This window comes from Berghia stephanieae, chromosome 7 (assembly GCF_034508935.2).
Source record: "Berghia stephanieae isolate SIO BIC M18660-M18661 chromosome 7, UCSD_Bste_1.3, whole genome shotgun sequence".
Classification (NCBI taxonomy): Eukaryota; Metazoa; Mollusca; class Gastropoda; order Nudibranchia; family Aeolidiidae; genus Berghia; species Berghia stephanieae.
Genome location: NC_088366.1, coordinates 59,772,972 through 59,792,971, shown reverse-complemented (window position 1 = coordinate 59,792,971; position 20,000 = coordinate 59,772,972). Strand labels below are relative to the sequence as shown.

Genomic DNA, 20,000 nt, shown 5'->3' with positions numbered 1-20,000 from the left:
GGCACTTTTCTACTCACTTCATATCTTGTTGTTACCAACATAAGTGCCTGCTCCACTCACTTTTCTGAATTAAAAATTCACCCCATACACCGGAGCATACTCAATGTCTCAATCGTTTCTATGTTATATGTTTGTGATGAGAATATTGGCTATTAAGCTTAACTGCTGGTCAAAATTACTTCGCGATGGTGGTGAACGAATCGGCGATCTCAAGAAGTGGGTGAGAGAGGGATCTAGAAATGACTTTGGGTTTGAAACGAATATTTTTAATGTGTTCGTGGATAGCTCACAAGGTAGAGCCACGCTCTCACCTGCCAGGCGGAGTTGTCGTACCAATAAGGTCGCAGGTTCAAACCCCACCACCGCCGCGAAAAATTTTTTTATTCTCTATTGTCTTCTGGCACTTTTCTACTCACTTCATATCTTGGTGTCAGAGTAAACTATATGTTAAAAATTTTATTTGATATAAAATTCCCAAGAATTACACAACTTTAGCTCTTTGACATTCGCATTCATTCTTTTTAATGAGGCACGTAGACATACCAATCTCACTCAGATTCCATAATAAATTACACGTAAAATTCAAATTTTGCGTCTCGCTTAGGTCGGCATTGTAAATACCGTTTTGAGACGATTTGGTTGCATTTATTGATGGGACGTTTATATGCGTTTTTCCTGAGTAAAGCATAATACACATTGACTCTATCTATCTATTTACTTTTTCAATTCCTCGGGAATGGTGGCTGTCTTGCAATATGAAGAGAAATCGACAGGGGGCTCCCATAACATTTCTTATCAAATTTCCTTTCGAATTCCAGGAAAGAGCTTCCAATTAAATATCAGCAAGCACGTAATTTTTATCTGAACGACGCAGTTCTTTAATGAATTCGAACCAGGTTAATCTCCCTCCAGCCCCCCCCCCCCTTCCCCCTCCCATTATTTTTTTTATTTGCCTTGTTTGTATATCCTTGTTGTCTTGTTTGTTTTTTTTTTGTTTGTTTGCAGTGCTCTGTTGTGGTTTTTATTTTGGATGGCAGTTACGCTGACATCAAACATTCGATTGCCACCAATTGGAATGAGACAATGGTCTAGCTCACCGATCTTACAAACCTGGCTAGTCAGTCTTTGCTTGATAGAGAGAGAGAGAGAGAGAGAGAGAGAGAGAGAGAGGAGAGAGAGAGAGAGAGGAGAGAGAGAGAGAGAGAGAGAGAGATAGAGATAGAGAGAGAGATAGAGAGAGAGAGAGATAGAGAGAGATAGAGATAGAGAGAGAGAGAGATAGAGAGAGAGAGAGAGAGAGAAAGAGAGAGATAGAGAGAGAGAGAAAGAGAGGGTCAGATATTATATATATATATATATATATATATATATATATATATATATATATATATATATACACATTAAAATCTTACTGCAAAACCACCGCATTATTATCATAAGTGACGAAAAAGGCATAAAGAGAGATACTCACCTCAGCATTTTTGCCATCCCAGGTCCGAGCTGTCCGAGAGAACCTGAGGAGGTGTCAAACTATAAGTTATACCTTATCCGAGTCATTTGATTTTAGTAGACAAAATAGGCTTCAACTGTATTGACGTCACTTCCCTCGTAACTTAATAACTGGTTCTAAACTATTGAAACATTGGCGGACGCCCTTATGAAATACTTCTCCGACGAACATAAAAGTGTATCCAGAGGAGAAAAACATTATAAATCTGATCATCTTTTGACTTTATACATTCTGATCACATGACATGGGAAAAAGTTCTAGGCAGCATGAAGAATAAAAAGTACCCTTTTTTCTTTGTTTAGAATCAAGCTGCCCGTTGCTGGGCGGACGTGACATCAGACTATTGAATCCTATTAGATAAATGCTAACATGACCACGCAAAAAATATAAAGGATTAAGGCGTGATGGACAAGTTTTGTTAAGACATTTCAGCGCCAGTTTTTAAAAAAAGGAATAAACAAAACTAAATGTGGCAGATTCAAAAAAGAACAAAATACCAAACATGGAACATTTCGGGCTCTAAACCCTTCTTCAGCCAACAAAAAAACAAACAAACAAAACAATTAAAACATAATTACATTACTAAAAAATCAGATCGACGACAGAGAAATTTTCGGTACATCTTCTCTGACAAGAAGGTTTTTGAGCCCGAAACGATCCGTGTTTGGTATTTAGTTCTTTTTTTTTTAAGCTGTTATATTCAGTTTTGTTAATTACATTTTACAGTCCATAGCTTCTAGCAGCTTGGTATCGCTGTAAAAAAGCAAGATCTTTTTTTTAAAAACTTTTTAAAAAATAGATTTACAATGAAAAGTAAAGAACCAGAGAAATGGGAAGACATAAAAGACTGGTTCAGAAAGGAAACAGAAGTAGGTTCCAAGAGCAAACCATCAATGTGCTTAGTTTGAGATCACCCAGAAATCTCACTCGGACACAATAACAGGTTCGACTAAAGCTTAGACTTTTCAACACAAACGTGAAGTCTATCCTACTGTATGGATGTGAAACTTGGAATTCATCACAGGAATGTATAAGGAGGGTACAGATTTTCGTAAACAGGTGCATGCGTAAGCTACTCAGAATAAAATGGATGGATAGAATTAAAAATGAAGAAGTATCGAAAAGAACACAGCAGAAACCAGTGGGAGAGGAAATAGGAAGAAGACGATGGAGGTGGATTAGACACACCCTTAGAAAGAATGACTCCACTATAAGAAAGAAAGTATTGGACTGGAACCCTCAGGGCAGAAGATCAAGGGGAAGGCCACGGGGAACATGGAGAGGAATTAAAGAAGCTGATATACAGAGAAGTGATAAGACATGGAACGAGATAAAAAAAAAAGTTAGCTCAGGATAGAGGATGGAAACTATTTGTCTGTGGCCTTTTCCCTGACCCAGGGTGAAAACGGCAATGACGATGACAATAACAGGATCCTTCCTACAAAGAGGAATATAATCAAAGGTTTACAACATATACTTTTAAAAAACCGGTGTTTCTTTCTTCTTTTTTTTTTTAGAGTATGTCATACCTGTGATGAGAATCCTGGGTTTCTGGATATCAGCAAAGTATCCATGACTCGTTCTCTTGGTGTTCAGCACGCCTGTTGTCCTCCTCAGATTGGTGACGGCGTTGGGTGGCACAGCGGCACGGGAGTAACAGCGGACCAGAACGTTAGCCAGTTTGGAGGCCATGGTTTGGTGGATTGTAGTATGTACTTTTTCCAGAAATTAATTTGAATTTTTATTTCAAACTTAAGTAGATGCAAAACTCTTGGGGCTGAGTTTTCTTGATGGTAATATTTCAAAATTTATCTAAGAATGTTCTTCTGGTATTATTTTCAAATTCCAATGTTTTTGTTGTTGTAGTTGTTGTTATTGAGATTGTTTTTGTTGTTGTTAAGAAATTTGTTTTTGATTTCGTTGCTCTCAATTTTAAAGATGAAGGGAAAATCCTGGAAAAGATATAGAAAATATTTTTTATTTTATTTCTTGTTACTCCTTCCTGTTCCGTCCACATGTTCGTCAGTCTGTCCGTCCTAGAGTCCGTCTGTCCGTTCGTCCACCCAACAATCAATCCACCTATTTATCTATTCATCATTAATCTATCAGATATAATTGACCCCCCCCCCCTTTCCCATCCTACTCAGCAACCCCATCTCCCCCCTTTATACAGTTTAACATTCGCGTGTTCAGTGATGCATCAAACACATACATATCCTTTCAAAAAGATACGGAACGTGCATGTCTATCCAAGACATTATTGCCGTATCTACTCTAAAAACGCACCAAAGAAAAAGTCAGACAAGAAAATTAGTTCAAATAGGGATCAGAGATCTCCATGAGCAACCGTGCCTATTTTGACATTTCCTATAACTCCCATCCAGGTCCATGCAAAGATACCCACAATGAAGAATCCAGGTTTACAAAGTGCAACATTATATTCAAAACTAAAAACTAGAATATAACATTACGGAGAGATGGTTTACAAGGAGAGAAAAAATATATATCATCTGTCCAAAAAGATACCATATTAATTTGACTTTCTCCTTCCTAGCTAAGAATCCCCGCCAGGAAAAAAAAAAAGCAATCGCAATACAGAACAAAGACAGAGAGCAACATGGAAAGGCAAAACATAAAATGGGGGATAGAAGTGAATGGACACAGCAAGTGACCTCTACATTCCATCTAAAAGCAACTCCTAAAGCACATACGCATTTAGACAGATTTAAACACACAGAAATCTAGGTCACATTTATTAACAAATCTTTTAAAAATTCGATAAAGTGGACATAGAGTGGAAAGAGTGTGTGGTTAAGTGGGCCAGTGTGCTATAACACTCGCTTTCGGACGAGGTAGGACCCTGTTTCTAGTCCCGCTCTGAGCTGCGCATAGTTGAGTACTTGGAAAAGGTTCTATACTAAGATGTTCTCAACAAGAGATGAAGTGAGTAGGAAAGTGCCAGAAGACAATAGAGAATAAAACTTTTTCACGGCGGTGATGAGGGTTTGAACCAGCGACCTTCCTGGTACAACTTTCTCACCGCACTCAGGTACCTGGTAGACAGTACTGTCGAAAGAAAATTAAGGTGATATTTCCTTTCATCCTACGTGTCAAATGTTGCTGTTAGCTTGGGATGGACTACCCTGTCAGTTTAAGAAACATAACTTACTCTCCTCGAGTAAAGATTTGGTCTAAATCAGTTTTTTCCTTAAAGGTGAGTAATAAAATTAAATTATAAACATTGGGTTCACCCCGATATAATGTAGTTAGGTCACGATAGGGGATAGGTCACGTATTTGCCTATAATGCCAAATATCCAAACAGTCTCTTTCATTTCTTCCAGCGGATCAAGTTTCCTATTCGAGGAGACCGCTCAATGGTTTCAATACCGACAGCTATATGACAGTAAGTAAAAAGAATAATTACCGTCGTAATGTGTGTTTGACACTACACACAACTCGCTCGCGGAAAGGTAGTTATGTTTCCTTAAATTATTATTATTATTATTATTATTATTATTATTATTATTATTATTATTATTATTATATATACATTATATATATATATATATATATATATATATATATATATATATATATATATATATATAAGTATCAATCCACTGTTAAGGTGACCACTGTGAAATGCACCAATTGGAGGACCAAGCATATGTCTTGTTCAAATTGATTAAACTGTTCAATCTTTGTTCAAATGAGTATAGTTTGATTCCCTACAATGATTTATGAACATAATTCTGATGCTTGATGATCACAATGGTATATAGAAAATTACTCGGTCCCCCTACTGTTTTACTAAGTGTTTCTGTAGCTTTAAGGAGACATTTGGTAAAAACATGTTTTTAGGGAGACCACATTAAAAACCCCTTTTAGGGAGCCCGGTATATGTTTATATATGTGTATACCTAAGAGTGCATTTTCAAGTGAGCTACCACCAAATTTACTAAAACAAAGTAAGACCTTAAGAGCTTCATGGCCATAGTGTCGAAACTTATCCCAGTGTGCGTAGAGTGAAGTGGCCGAGCAATGCATTTACTAACTCATCCCTCCGAAGGGAGGGGAAATAGCCTGGCAAAAAATATTCCCAGTTGCTCCGTGCGCCATTATTTTTGCAGTCCCCGACCCCTTTAGAAGCCTGACGACCCAGGTTAAGAACAGAGAGAGAAGGGACCAGGCAGAGGAGTTGATTTGTTGTTGTTGTATACCACTGAATGGACTTGGTTTGTTTTGTTTTTAAGGGTTTTACGGCGCTTGCAACACATTAAGGTCATATCAGCGCCAGTAAAAAGGAAGAAAATGGGATAGTAAAAAGTTCTGGAACTACAATTAGAGCACCCAAGAAAAAGTAAGGCAAAGGGGATTTGTTTCAAATAGGAAACAGTAGATTCCAAGAGCACACTATCAAAGTACTTAGTTTGAGATCACCTAGAAGTCTCATTCAGACACAAGCACAGGTCCCAACAAAGAGGGATACACTCAAATGTTTACAAAGCATATATATAACGTGTAAACAAAACAATAAAGTGCATAACAAAGAGATGATTTACAAGGAAAAAAATATCATCTCCCAAAACTATAAATTTGACTGTTTCCCTCCCAGCCAGGGCCTGGACAAAACCAAGTAATCCCATTCCAAGACAGAGACAGAAAACAAGTTGGAAAACAGACATAGGGGGATAGAAGTAGAAGACGCAACAAGTACGTCCCTGCCCACTATGGGAGGTTGGGAACCCCACCAAGTGAATGGAGTTGGATGGATAGGACAGCAGATCTGATGGACACAATGAACGGCTTCAATCAACATACAATTCACTTTAACTTGCACAATGCTTGCTTTGGTTTCGTGGTTTTGGGGTAGACAGTTCGTCTGATGCCTGAGTTGCCAGGGTTCGAATCCATATTTGTGGCGATGTAGAGTCATTGTGAAAGTCTCATTTACAGTCTTACTTGTGTTAATTGGAGTAAGTTACTGAATTGTAACAACGTTGTTCGTGTCCAAAAAAATGTACTACCAGCTGCACGTCGAGCTCATTGTGGGTTTTGTGAGACATCAAAGCTCGTGTAAAATTACATTTACATTTGACCGAAAAATGATACACAACGATACAAGTTTACAAATCATATTGCAGGTTTATTTCAGTTCCAAAATCCATCACAAACATTCATCCACTGTATCACATAAGTCTTTGGTCACCAAATAAAAGCATGAAGTTTGTTATGTGTACAGTGCAACATAAAAGGATAGAAACAGTTTTACTGATAAAACCCTCAAATGATAACAAACCAATATGTTGTTGCTGGTAAGTTGCTTAATTGCATTTGTTAAAAAGCATAACTGTGAAGCAAAAGTGTTGAAAATCGTTTAAATAAAGTTTAATGCAAAAAAATAATTCTTAAGCACTTTATGCAGTTCTAAGCTGTCGTTGCTGCATTGTTTTTCATTATTAATTATTATTCTGATTAAGGATAAGGGGATAAAGAAAGAAAGAAATTAAATGCACAGGGGTGTCATTTCTTGACAGTCACCTCTAAACATTGCAACTCTTAAAATTATCATAAAAAGAATAGAAGTTTTACATTAGGTATCTAGAAAATGCTGAACATAAAGCTACATTGGCCAATTAAGTTAGGGTTAGTAGAAAGACTTTTTATTCTGCCATATCTGATTCTTTCAGATAGTTCTACAAAGCATTTGTCTCTCAAACTGAGCAAATTAATGTTCATATAATATAAAAATGAAGATTGCAATGATGAACAGATTGTACTAAATAAAGATAAAACTTTTTTTTAACCCCCCAAAATATGTCAATAACACTATACAATACAAAGAATGTAATACAAATTAAAGTCATGATTGTCATTACACCGATTGGAACGCTCTTTCCCTTCTATTGGATATTTATTTCTTTCATTAAAGATCTTTCACCATGTACCTTCAGGGATTCCTTTTTGTGAAAATACCCTGTGGTGTTTTAAGAACAGAATAATTTCAGACTTCCCAGGTAATGATCCCCTCGAACCATGTACTGAAACATCTTCGACAAAGTTTTTAAAATATGACTTGACTCTATCTGTATCCTCATCTGACCATGACATGTATCTCCGATTTTTGAATTACTCTGGGGTTCAGTTTGTTTTGAAGAACACGCAAGCTGATTTGGCACTCCTGCTTCACCATTAAATATTTCTTCTTGATTTGCAGCTGTTACTATGGATGTTCCAAAATTTTCATTTGGAGTCTCTATTCACTACAGAGTCATTTGTTTCAATGTTACAATTTCCTTCCCCAGTGACCGATGCTGAGTTATCAATTTGACCCAAAAAATGACCAACTTCTGTTATTTCTCGTATTGCAATTGGACACTGATAAATGTTTTGATTGATTCATTGTGTCCCATATGTCGATAGAAGACATCTCTCTCGTGTTGTGGGACATCAAGTAAGGCAAATAATGTCGAAGCTTGGTGCCTGAATTTATCAGCTATTAACAATTAAGGAAGTGACATATTTGATGGCAATGTAACCACTTACATGATCTTTGGATATTCCTGTACTTTACTGCTTTACGCTCCTGTACAAGTTTCCTTAAAGGCTGAATTGTGTCATTGGGTATCAACACAGGGACCAACATCTTGCTTCCCTTTCCAGACTGATAGGCCAGCTTATATTTCTCAAGTAATGCTTTTTCCAAAGGATCAGTGACATGTTGTACAAGCTGGGGATCAACCCATACATCTGAATCTGCATCATTCCAGTCTTTTAACAACATCCTTGCGGGTTCTCCGCCTCTCCTCGCATTAAACATTGTAAGCCTAGCTACGATGACATTGCGAAGCCTAACAAACATATGTGAATCAAATAAATGATAATCATCCTCACAAATACGGACCATCTCTTCAGTAATAAATTGCCGTAGCTACTTTATATCATTCTCCAATGGCATCTCTTTTTTCAAATTGTTTGGGTTTTCTCAAACTTTTTCCTTGTGTTTCCTCATCAAATGCCTTGAGAGATTTGTTTGCAACTGTCCACAGTATGGACAGGGTCTCCTTGGCTTTTTGTATTTCTCTGAAAAAAGGAGAAAATAAAGCACATCATGCTATGAACTCTGAACATAAATCAATAGACAGATCGTATGCACATCAGCTACATGACAGTGATAGAGAGGAATAGCATTCCAAATGTTTAAGGCCTGGACAAGTAACTGTCATCATTCCTTCTTGTTATATACCATCTATTCCTTTGGAAGAGGTATGTTAGATTTGTGGAGACCTCTGCCACATAATAAATCAAGCGAAAAGACGCCATATATTTGTTTTGAAATAGAAATAAATAGATCAATCCACCCATTTCACCGGGTTCAGGGTTCCCTCTTCATTATAATCAAAATATGAACATAAATCGTAACACAATGAAGTCTCATCTGAATAAATAGATTGTCCTTTGTTGTTTCAGCGAATAATCAGACAATGTCAAAAGAATTTTACGTTTTCCCCCAACCACCCCTTGGAGGTATCAGTATCAGCCGAATGGTTAGCGTCATGTTTTTTACATTGAGCAACAAAATTTACTCCAATTGCTTCACTCGACCAAGGCAGAAAAGTAATCAAGAATAAACCCAAGTCCTATCCAAAGATTAACATTTCATTTAAGTTTCATTTAAGTTTATTGTAGGCCCTTGGCCATTCGACAAAATTCAATTCACATAAATTATTTACAACAATCAGAAATTAGTTATATCGATAATAGTAATAGAATGCAATGAAGGCAATATCATAATATTAATAATAACAGTAACGGCAATAAGTAACAATTAATATAGTAATAAAAGTAATAATAGACTATAGTTCATAGTAATAGTAATAATAATGACTTTCATTGTCATTGAGGGAGTGAGAAAACATCACCGGCTGGCAGAACAAACAGCCGACATCAATCAAATGTCCTCCAAACCGGTTGAGCACCGCTTCATTAATTCCTTAAAACTTAAAGACTTATTTACTTCCCCCCAACTGCCTGAACGAGGTGTGTAGACCACTTAATCCTGATTTATATTTTGTGGGAATGAAATATGACATGTATATGCCGGAAATAACTAACACACTGTTCAGACAGAAAATATTTGAGTCTTGCCTTTGTTAATTGACACAGATAAGTTAGGAAAATAAATGCTAGTAAAAACGATCAGCAAGTTTGTGAACACTGCTTCTCAACTCGAACATATGTTTTCATCAAATCTACACACATCATGTTATGAGCTGAATTTTAATGATCTCAGTTGTCATTGAAAGGAAACCCCAAGAATTTTAGAATAAAAAAAGAATTGAACCTGGAAGTCAAAAGGGTTTGGAGGGGGTGGAAGTTTTATTTTAAAAGGAATGGGTAAATTAAAATTGATCCCACAAATATCAAAGGAGAAGAATGACAAAAAATGACTCACCATTGCACGTAACACGTTGGTTTGCATGTGTATAGCATTCGGGTTGAACCTGGGTCCCAGACTGGCAATGAGATTCAGTCTGTGATAGTTGTGGATGAGGTTCTGACTGAGTTGGGGAATAAACACTAGGTTCCAAAGACAGCAGCATTGGGTACCTCACAGAGCACGAAGAGGAATCAGACAAAAATCGGGATCCTGTATATTTTGTGGAAAAGATGACAAATCAATCAATTTATTCATGTTGACAATAAACACGAAGAGCCATTGTTTAATAATCCAACTAAACAATTAGCTGGTTAATAATGCAAGTATAATAAAAGAGTTGAGAAAGGCAGACATATTGTCTAAGTATTTAATATGTTCAACTGTGCATGAATAAATATAGCTACACCAACCAGAGCTTCAGTAAACTGTTTTTAACCAACTCTCTAAATCCTACACCAGGACCAACAACTACAAAACAATTTTTTATCTCACTACGATTCTGGACATATAAACTATTGTCATTGAAACGATATGAACTTCCTAACCTTGCAAATGCAATATAATTAACAAAAAAAGTTGATAAACATTACAATGCAAGAGAATTTGGACAAAATGCGAGATCAAAAGTATAATCCCAACATAAGCTATTGTCATTTTTCCTGGAAACGCATCATTTTCACATTTTGTCAAATAAAAAACAAACGACTTCAAATGTGAATGGTTCATCAATGAATATCACTTCAAAATATAACGAGGAAGGTTTAAAATAGTGTTATTGTTGGCGAAGTGCACTGCAAAGAAAATTTTTAACAACAAAAGACTAGGAGGTCCCACTGGTGTAAAACAGTGTTGTCCTTGTCCTGAAATATTGAATCGCGCCTAACAGATTGCAGGTCTCATCTTTTGTGGCAATTGTGTTTTGTCCACCACAAAATATGGTGATGTGAAGCATTTTGAGCATGGTGCAAACTGTGGATAAACGCTATACAAATGCTATGCTTTTGTTTCAATTTACATACTTACCACAACTGAATCATGCGATATGGAACTTTGTTCTGCATCACTTTCAGGCTCTGAGTTGGAGTCTATATAAAATAAAAACAAACAAAGAAAAGCTGAAGACTATCATCTGCAAGTTTTTCTCTAAACCCTTAAACAAAAAATCATGCCATCTTGTGCTGTAAAAGGATTTTTATTTTATTACTTACTTTATGACTATTGTCCTTTAGAAAAAAAGAAAATTAAGTCCGAAAACTTTTGGTTATTTTGTTTTAAATTTCAAGAATGTCAGAGTTGGCAAGAGAGGATGGAAATATAATTCCTGAAACCAATCTGTCTATAATCATATCCATATGATAGTTTTTCGTTCAAGATTCAGGTACAGTCTATTTTGGATAATCGCAACACCTTGGGATCATCGAAAATGTTGCGATTAACCGAAGTTGCAATTAACCGAAGTTCAGTTTCCTGTCCACTATTTCAACATTTTACACATTTATTGTAAACTCAAACCAGTAAATGTTATGCTTAGTCCACCACATACAAAGCAATTTCATTGAAACAAAAACCATATGGCAGCCCTGTGTAGATTTGTCAACCAAAAGCAGCTATGAAGCAAGCCGATGTCTTACTCAGATTGGACGAAGTTTCACTTTTTTTCTCAACATTTGTAAGAGTTCAAGAGATTAGCCGTGATGAGAGACAATAAGCTCTCACCAAACTCGTTCGTTACAATGCACAGTTGTTAATCCTAAAACAAAGGATATCGCTCAGTCTCTCTTTATAACTGTCATTTATAACCTGTTGTCAAGATTATGACCAACGCCCACCCTTCTTCAATTTAATGGCCACCGATGACGTCACAAACCCATACTGCAGAGCCCCGCCCTCTTTCGACTCTAATAGAGTGGTGACACACTACCGTAGCATTAAATCCCGCTCACTCTCGATTCTTCAACCTGTCACGATTTCATCCATAATGAAATTTAATCATGATATAATGTCTGATTTCTTGAATTTACCACTTTTTAAAAACCGAAGTTTGTTGCAATTAACCAGTGACTTTTATATAGAATTATTTCCATTTCTTAGGCAATGTTGCGATTAACCGAGTTGCAATTATCCGGAGTGGACTGTATTAGTATTACACATCATGACTCAAACAAAAATAAGCAAACTATGTGTACCTAAATATTTAATTCATTTCCTCATCAAATTACATTCTTACCATTAACATCCTAGATCACATCAAAAGGGTTGTCTGGATTGGCAGCAAGACATTTTTTCAGGATTTTTAAAGCTCAAATCTCTCTGATCTGAAGGTACAAAAGAAATAGCATATTCTCAACATTAAACTATGATTTTGTTATATGGCACACTGTATGAGCATGATAAAGCAAAGACAGGTTTAAGTTTAAAATATTTTATATTCGTTTCAAAAATCCATTCTGGTTTTGCCAAAATAAAATAAACACGTGAAGTGTTCAGTTGGATAGCGCTAAAAGTAAAAGTAGTAAGTAGTAGTAGTAGTAGTAGTAGTAGTAATAGTAGTAGTAGTAGTAGTAATAGTAATAGTAGTAGTAGTAGTAGTAGTAGTAGTAGTAGTAGTAGTAGTAGTAGTAATAGTAGTAGTAGTAGTAGTAGTAGTAGTAGTAGTAGTAATAGTAGTAGTAGTAGTAGTAGTAGTAGTAGTAGTAGTAGTAGTAGAGAGCTGAGCCGGTGTTACCAATACTTAGCTTCTATAACCAGGACAAATAATTCGTTTGGACAGAAAAATAAATAAAAACTTACCGCTTACCGTCAAAAGCAGTTTAGATTTGAAGATACATTTGTTTTCTATAAAAAACATTCGGTACTAGACAATCCTTGATGAATTTCAAAAGTTGTGTTTGAAATTATATCCTAAATATTTAATGTTTCATTCCTCGCTAAATCGTGTGTTTTTCTCGTCTGACCCATAGGTTGGTGCCCCTAGTGCCAGCCGCCTGCCGCGCAATAGCCGCGCAAAACAAAGGTTTTTTAAAAAGTTTATTGAGAAAAAGATACGGAAAAAAGTGTCCCTAGAGAGGTATGCAATTTGGTGCATAAGTGCAGTAAAAATTGGTGCGCAAAATTAGTTCGTAGAGGATGCGAGACTGTGTGTGTGTGTGTGTGGTGTGGTGTGTGTGTGTGTGTGTGTGTGTGTGTGTGTGTGTGTGAGTATGTGTGTGTGTGTCTCTTTCTTTCTTCCTTTTTTTTTTGGGAGTGCCTACGTACACGGTAACGGGGCATCTAGCCTCAGGATCTATGTACACGTAAACCGGTTTACCGTTGCAACATTCTGTCAGTGATGGTCCTCGCTGTCGTGACAGCGCGCGCTCGTGTGTGTGTGTGTGTGTGTGTGTGTGTGTGTGTGTGTGTGTGTGTGTGTGTGTGTGTGTGTGTGTGTGAGTTGTTTTTTTAAATCAAAACAATTTTAACCATTAATGGCGAGATTCCATCTTACACTCCCCAAACTCCAGATCTTAGTCTTAATGTTATCATTAAAAGACAAGCTTTGCGATTTATAGTTTAATTGAAGCCCGAGTCGAAATATACTCTTACTACTGCTCTCTTGGTGGAAACGATTTATTCTGCATAAGCAATCTGGAGAAAAAAATCAGTGTCACTGTAAAAGGTTTAAATTTCACGAAGTACGCTCCGTGAACACCGCTGTAACAATCCTTTGATCTACGTCATCAGGCAACCCATTGTTTCTTTCATCTTTACCCATTCCCCCTTACTATCCCCCCATCCCCCCGCCCATCTCTCTCTCACCCTCTCTCTCTCTCTCTCTCTCTCTCTCTCTCTCTCTCTCTCTCTCTCTCTCTCTCTCTCTCTCTCTCTCTCTCTCGTCATAATGTTAGCCCTTCCCCTTCCCATCTCAATGTAAAATGAAAACGTTCTGTTGTTTGCAGATACATGTATGATTGTTTTGTTTTCTCTCTCTCACTAGGCTAGGATTAAAAACCAAGACATCAGGTAATGGGTGTCTAATGCCAAATTATAGATTCTCTCTTTGGCCAATTTAGTCACGCATGTGGCAGTCCAGCTATTTACTATGTTCTGCCTATACCACACAATAAGTGGGATTTTGGGGGGTGGGTACGAAAGAGATCAAGGTCATAAGTAACCGTGCACAAGAGCTGTATAGGGAATTGGTTTCTGGGGGTCTTGCAAATACCAAATATTTTATGGAAAGCTTTTTCGAACTCCAAGACGTCTGGTTTGTTTTGCTATCTTGGAACAAACGAAACAGTGATGTCTTGATGTGTGGCCTAGTTGTCTGATTTTGTGACCTGGATGTAAGGTTTTGTGACTTAGATGTATCCTTTTGTGTGTGCAAGCCATGCGGGTAAGTACGGCGATAGCTTGCCAGTTGAGGAAAAAAAAAAAAGGAAGAAGCAGCGTATCCGCATTTGAAAAACAAAACAAAAAAAAAAAAACTGAAAAAACAAAACAACTTAACCTTTTAAAGGCGAATATCAATCTTACTTGGACCAAAAATAAAATCTTACCGTTTTCATCAAAAGACAAAAAACAAATTACAATTTAAAAACTTGAGCTTTTATATAGAGCAATATCCACCCAACGTGCTCAAAGCGCTTTTTATCAATATTCTTACTGCTCTTATGGTGGAAACGTTTGTTTTTTCTGCGTTAAAAAATAATATAAATGAAGACTATTATTTGAAAAACAAAAAAATCAGTCTCACTGGCAAAGGGTTAATTGCAGTACTCCTGCATCCAGTGAGACTCCCACGGCACTTGCTAATCATAAAAAAGGAAATAGCAATCAACAATACTAAGGTGAAAAAAAAAAGAAGAAAAAAAAAGGTGGGGGGGGGGGGGGGGGGGGGGAGGGGGAGGGGAGCAAATCCAGTCGCAATGCAACCTTTTAGCGGCGAAATTCGATCTTTGACCTAACACCAAATCTTCTATCATCAAAAGACAAGTAACGGCAAAACGATTATAGACAATTGAAGTCCGAGTTGCGATAGTCTGACTGCTCTCTTGGTGGAAACGCTGTATTCCCCGTTAACAATAATAAAGATAAAAGCAAACTATTATCTAAAAGCAAAAAATTAGCTTCGCCGTTAAGGGGCTAAGAACACCTGCAACTGCTGCCAGCATCCTTGAGATGCTCTACGTCACACAAGGTCACCAAGCGACACGTCTCCCTTTCGTCTTCATGCAACACCCCCCCCCCCCCCCCCCCTTCTCCACTCTCACGGTGGTGGTGGCGGCGGATAAAAAAGGCCTTTTTTTCTTTCATTCAATCAACTTGACTGCTGGTGGACCCTAGGCCTCTCTACAAGTCCAAGAAATAATACTCACTTTTTCTCTGCTCCAACGAAAATATCTACCCCCTACCGGTCTAATTATTTGTAGCAGACGACAAATTTCTCAAAACGGTCACGTGACACTGTAAAAACAACACAGGAAGTCCATGAAAGCTTATTTACGGCATTTCCTTTGAACCGTGTAAACAACAAGATTTCGTTTTCATTCGACTCAACGGGTCAGATTGGCCGGTATTTTTTTAACGAACTAAAGTTCTGAAAAATCAAAATGTTTCTTAGAAAGTTGAAAGATGCTAGTTTTTGAAACAGAGGTAGGTTTTTAAAAAAAATCTTTATATTTTACGTGAATGCATGCTCAAGGCGAGTTGGACGTGCAGCGGAGGTTGGTAGGCCAAAGGCGAGGCTCTCTAGTAGTAGTAGTAGTAGTAAACGACAGATCTTACAAAGCTAGTACTATCTAGTGTGAATCTACAGTCTACAGAAGTTCCCGAATCATCTGACTCCACCTCCGAATGACTGACAAGTGACAATCATCAATCGGTGTGTGTGTGATGTCTACCCGATTTCAATTCATAAATCAACAGTGATAGAATAAGAATGGTCAATAACTTACCATTTAAATTATCTCGGTGCCTCTTCAATGATGCCTCCAGCATCAATTTACCCCACGATGCCATAGTTTGGAAGTCAGTAAGTGACGAAAAATGAAAAAATCAGCGACGTTAATACGAAAACGAAAGTAGGAATTGTGCGAAATTGACTAAACATATGTTTCACAAAAAAAATGAGCTACTATGTTTGCTTGTCTTTTGTCACCACGATAAGAATCCGAGCCGAGATTCGATAACATCTGTTTCTAAAAATAGATTATAATTCGTATATCTTGTTCATTTCACCGTTCATCAACTTTCACACAATTGTTTATTTTATTTTCATTACTATAAAAATCCATATAATGCTCTAGAATTTTAGAGAAAATTTCGGAAAGATATAGTGCCTCACTATTGAAATATATCGATGAAGACACTGGTACCCCTATTGTGCTTTTTTCAGGTGGTCACCTTATTGACCACCGTGAAAATTTAGGCATAACTCTTCTTACTGTGGTGTTTAACAAATAACTTCAATACTATGATTTACAATTATATATCCTTGACGGTTGGGTTGACAACCTTAAACTAAAATCAGAAAAGTGAATGTGCTAGAGGTCAAATCAATAGGGGGACCAGATTTTGGTCTCCCTATTGGTAAAGTACTGAAAAATGAACTAATAGGGGTACCAAAAGTCTCCCTAACCGGTATTAATACATATATATATATATATATATATATATATATATATATATATATATATATATATATATATATATATATATATAAGTATCAATCCACTATTAAGGTGACCACTGTGAAATGCACCAATTGGAGGACCAAGCATATGTCTTGTTCAAATTGATTAAACTGTTCAATCTTTGTTCAAATGAGTATAGTTTGATTCCCTACAATGATTTATGAACACAATTCTGATGCTTGATGATCACAATGGTATATAGAAAATTACTCGGTCCCCCTAATGTTTTACTAAGTGTTTCTGTAGCTTTAAGGAGACATTTGGTAAAAACATGTTTTTAGGGAGACCACATTAAAAAACCCTTTTAGGGAGCCCAGTATATGTTTATATATGTGTATACCTAAGAGTGCATTTTCAAGTGAGCTACCACCAAATTGTCTAAAAAAAGTAAGTCCTTAAGATTAAGAGCTTCATGGCCATAGTGTCGAAGCTTATCCCAGTCCCAGTGTGCGTAGAGTGAAGTGGCCGAGCAACGCATTTACTAACTCCTGGGAAGGTCCATCCCTCAGAAGGGGCGCTCAGGGAAATAACCTGGGACTCAAACACGGCAAAAAATATTCCCAGTTGCTCCGTGCGCCATTGTTTTTGCAGTCCCCGACCCCTTTAGAAACCTGACGACCCAGGTTAAGATCAGAGATAGAAGGGACCAGGCAGAGGAGTTTATTTGTTGTTGTTGTATACCACTGAATGGACTTGGTTTGTTTTGTTTTTAAGGGTTTTACGGCGCTTGCAACACATTAAGGTCATATCAGCGCCAGTAAAAAGGAAGAAAATGGGATAGTAAAAAGTTCTGGAACTACAATTAGAGCACCCAAGAAAAAGTAAGGCAAAGGGGATTTGTTTCAAATAGGAAACAGTAGATTCCAAGAGCCCACTATCAAAGTACTTAGTTTGAGATCACCTAAACGTCTCATTCAGACACAAGCACAGGTCCCAACAAAGAGGGATACACTCAAATGTTTACAAAGCATAAATAATATGTAAACAAAACAATAAAGAGCATAACAGACAGATGATTTACAAGGGAAAAATATAATCTCCCAAAACTCGAACTATACATTTGACTGTTTCCCTCCCAGCCAGGTCCTGGACAAAACCAAGTAATCCCATCCCGAGACAAAGACAGAAAACAAGTTGGAAAACAGACATAGGGGGATAGAAGACGCAACGAGTACGTCCCTGCCCATTATGGGAAGTCGGGAACCCCACCCAGTGAATGGAGTTGGATGGATAGGACAGCAGATCTGATGGACACAATGAACGGCTTCAATCAACATCTCATTCACTTTAACTTGCACAATGCTTGCTTTGGTTTCGTGGTAGACAGTTCGTCTGACGCCCGAGTTGCCAGGGTTCGAATCTATATTTGTGGCGATGCAGAGTCATTGTAAAAGTCTCATTTACAGTCTCACTTGTGTTAATTGGAGTACGTTACTGAATTGTAACAACGTTGTTCTGTTCGTGTCCATATAAATGTACTACCAGCTGCACGTTGAGCTCATTGTGGGTTTTATGATACATCAAGCTCGTGTAAAATTACATTTACATTTGACCGAAAAATGATACATAACGATAGAAGTCTACAAATCATATTGCAGGTTTATTTCAGTTCCAAAAGCCATCACAAACATTCATCCACTGTATCACATAAGTCTTTGGTCACCAAATAAAAGCATGAAGTTTGCTATGTGTACAGTGCAACATAAAAGGATAGAAACAGTTTTAAAATGCGTTGCAAGCGCCGTAAAACCCTTAAAAACAAAACAAATCGAGGGTAGGGTGCAAAATTATCGTATCTTAAAACCGCAACTTTTCGGGAGAGACAAAACATCTGATCCCTATTTATTGTTCCCAGTTCCCCTTTGTCTTACTTTCTCTTGGGTGCTTTTTAAGTGTATTTCTAGAACTTTTTACGATCCCATTTTCTTCCTTTTTACTGGCGCTGATATAACCTAAATGCGTTGCAAGCGCCGTAAAACCCTTAAAAACAAAACAAATCGAGGGTAGGGTGCAAAATTATCGTATCTTAAAACCGCAACTTTTCGGGAGAGACAATAAACAGATTTAAATTCATAACAATCCTTGGGTAGCCGTTAAATGTCCATATCTTATGTAAAAAGTGTCCAGAAAAACTATAGAAGCGGTTACAATGCGATAGTTTGCTCTCTTTTGGGGCTATTTAAGTTATATAAATAAAATCAACTGTTTTTTTAGAAGCAAGACTAACGTAATTCGAGACAATAATGATTTTAAAAATACAAACAAAACAACAACAAAAAACAAACATAAATAAAATAAATAAATGTAAAAAAAAAACAAAACAGAACCCTAGACGAGTGAGTATATAATATCATTGGTGAGTATGAACGAAGTTTGCCGGAGTCGGAGATTTCAGCTTCGCTTTGGAAAAGAAAAAAAAAACCAAAAACACGAGAAAGTATAACTATAACAATCACAATAGCTACCAACGAGCTCATTTTAAAAATGTGAAATAGTTTTTTAAAATCTCATTTAGTTTAATTCTTTTCAAATTAAGTTTCTATTGCAGTACTCTTTATTATTTTTCCCCTCTGTGAATACGTATTTTATCATCTGCCTCAGCGTGAATTCAAGGAATTTTTGCGCTATACACATGCTTTCAAAAATCATTAATGCACACTGTATTTGACACATCGATGATTCACCACTTTGCTCTCTTAAACTCCAGTGAGACATTATTTTGTGGATTGGTATAAGAAAATTTGCATAATATCTGCACGAAAATAATATGATGCCAACGATGCTCATTTCTAAAAGTATGCTTTGCATACAAAATTATGGCAATTTTTTTTTCATTGCTCCTACTGAATGACTCTTTGTACTTTGTTCTACTTCCACTTTTCCTTTTCTTTCCCTTTTCATCAGAGATTTTTCATAAAAACAAGATGGCCTACTGGCTTCATGCATGTGGCTGCAATAGAGCAACAGGTGCTCGTTCGACAATAGGACACAAAGTGCACCTGCGCTCTCTACTGCCTATATAAAATACTTCGTTTTTTGTATTAAAGTTTTGTTAATTAAGGGTATTGCTAATATTAATCCTTTTAAAAAATACAATTAATATCAAAATGATTTTGAAAATATACAAGAAGGCTTACATTATTTGAGAGGGGACAAAAATGCGAATAAGTTGTCTTAACGGTGTATACGGTATCTATGTTTTTTTTTTTTCATACAATAACTAAGCATTTTTTAAAAGATCCATTTAACGGAGTAACTTAACACACACACTCTCTCTCTCTCTCTCTCTCTCTCTCTCTCTCTCTCTCTCTCTCTCTCTCTCTCTCTCACACACACACACACACACACACACACACACACATATATATATATATATC

General features: G+C 36.9%; 3 long non-coding RNA genes across 3 annotated transcripts in view; 1 reads left to right on the top strand and 2 right to left on the bottom strand.

Annotated features, from left to right (window-relative positions):
• LOC144977587 (uncharacterized) overlaps positions 1 to 20,000 on the top strand; it is a 50,283-nt gene that overhangs the window by 26,087 nt on the left and 4,196 nt on the right. The gene's annotated exons all lie outside the window — the stretch shown is intronic.
• On the bottom strand, positions 1,423 to 3,458 carry LOC144976276 (uncharacterized). The gene is made up of 2 exons (XR_013646082.1): positions 3,040 to 3,458; positions 1,423 to 1,514 (listed from the first exon to the last, which is right to left on the bottom strand). It is a non-coding gene; the product is annotated as an uncharacterized LOC144976276 (long non-coding RNA).
• Positions 5,745 to 15,944, bottom strand: LOC144977576 (uncharacterized). The gene is made up of 5 exons (XR_013646335.1): positions 15,886 to 15,944; positions 12,180 to 12,267; positions 10,976 to 11,037; positions 9,968 to 10,162; positions 5,745 to 8,595 (listed from the first exon to the last, which is right to left on the bottom strand). It is a non-coding gene; the product is annotated as an uncharacterized LOC144977576 (long non-coding RNA).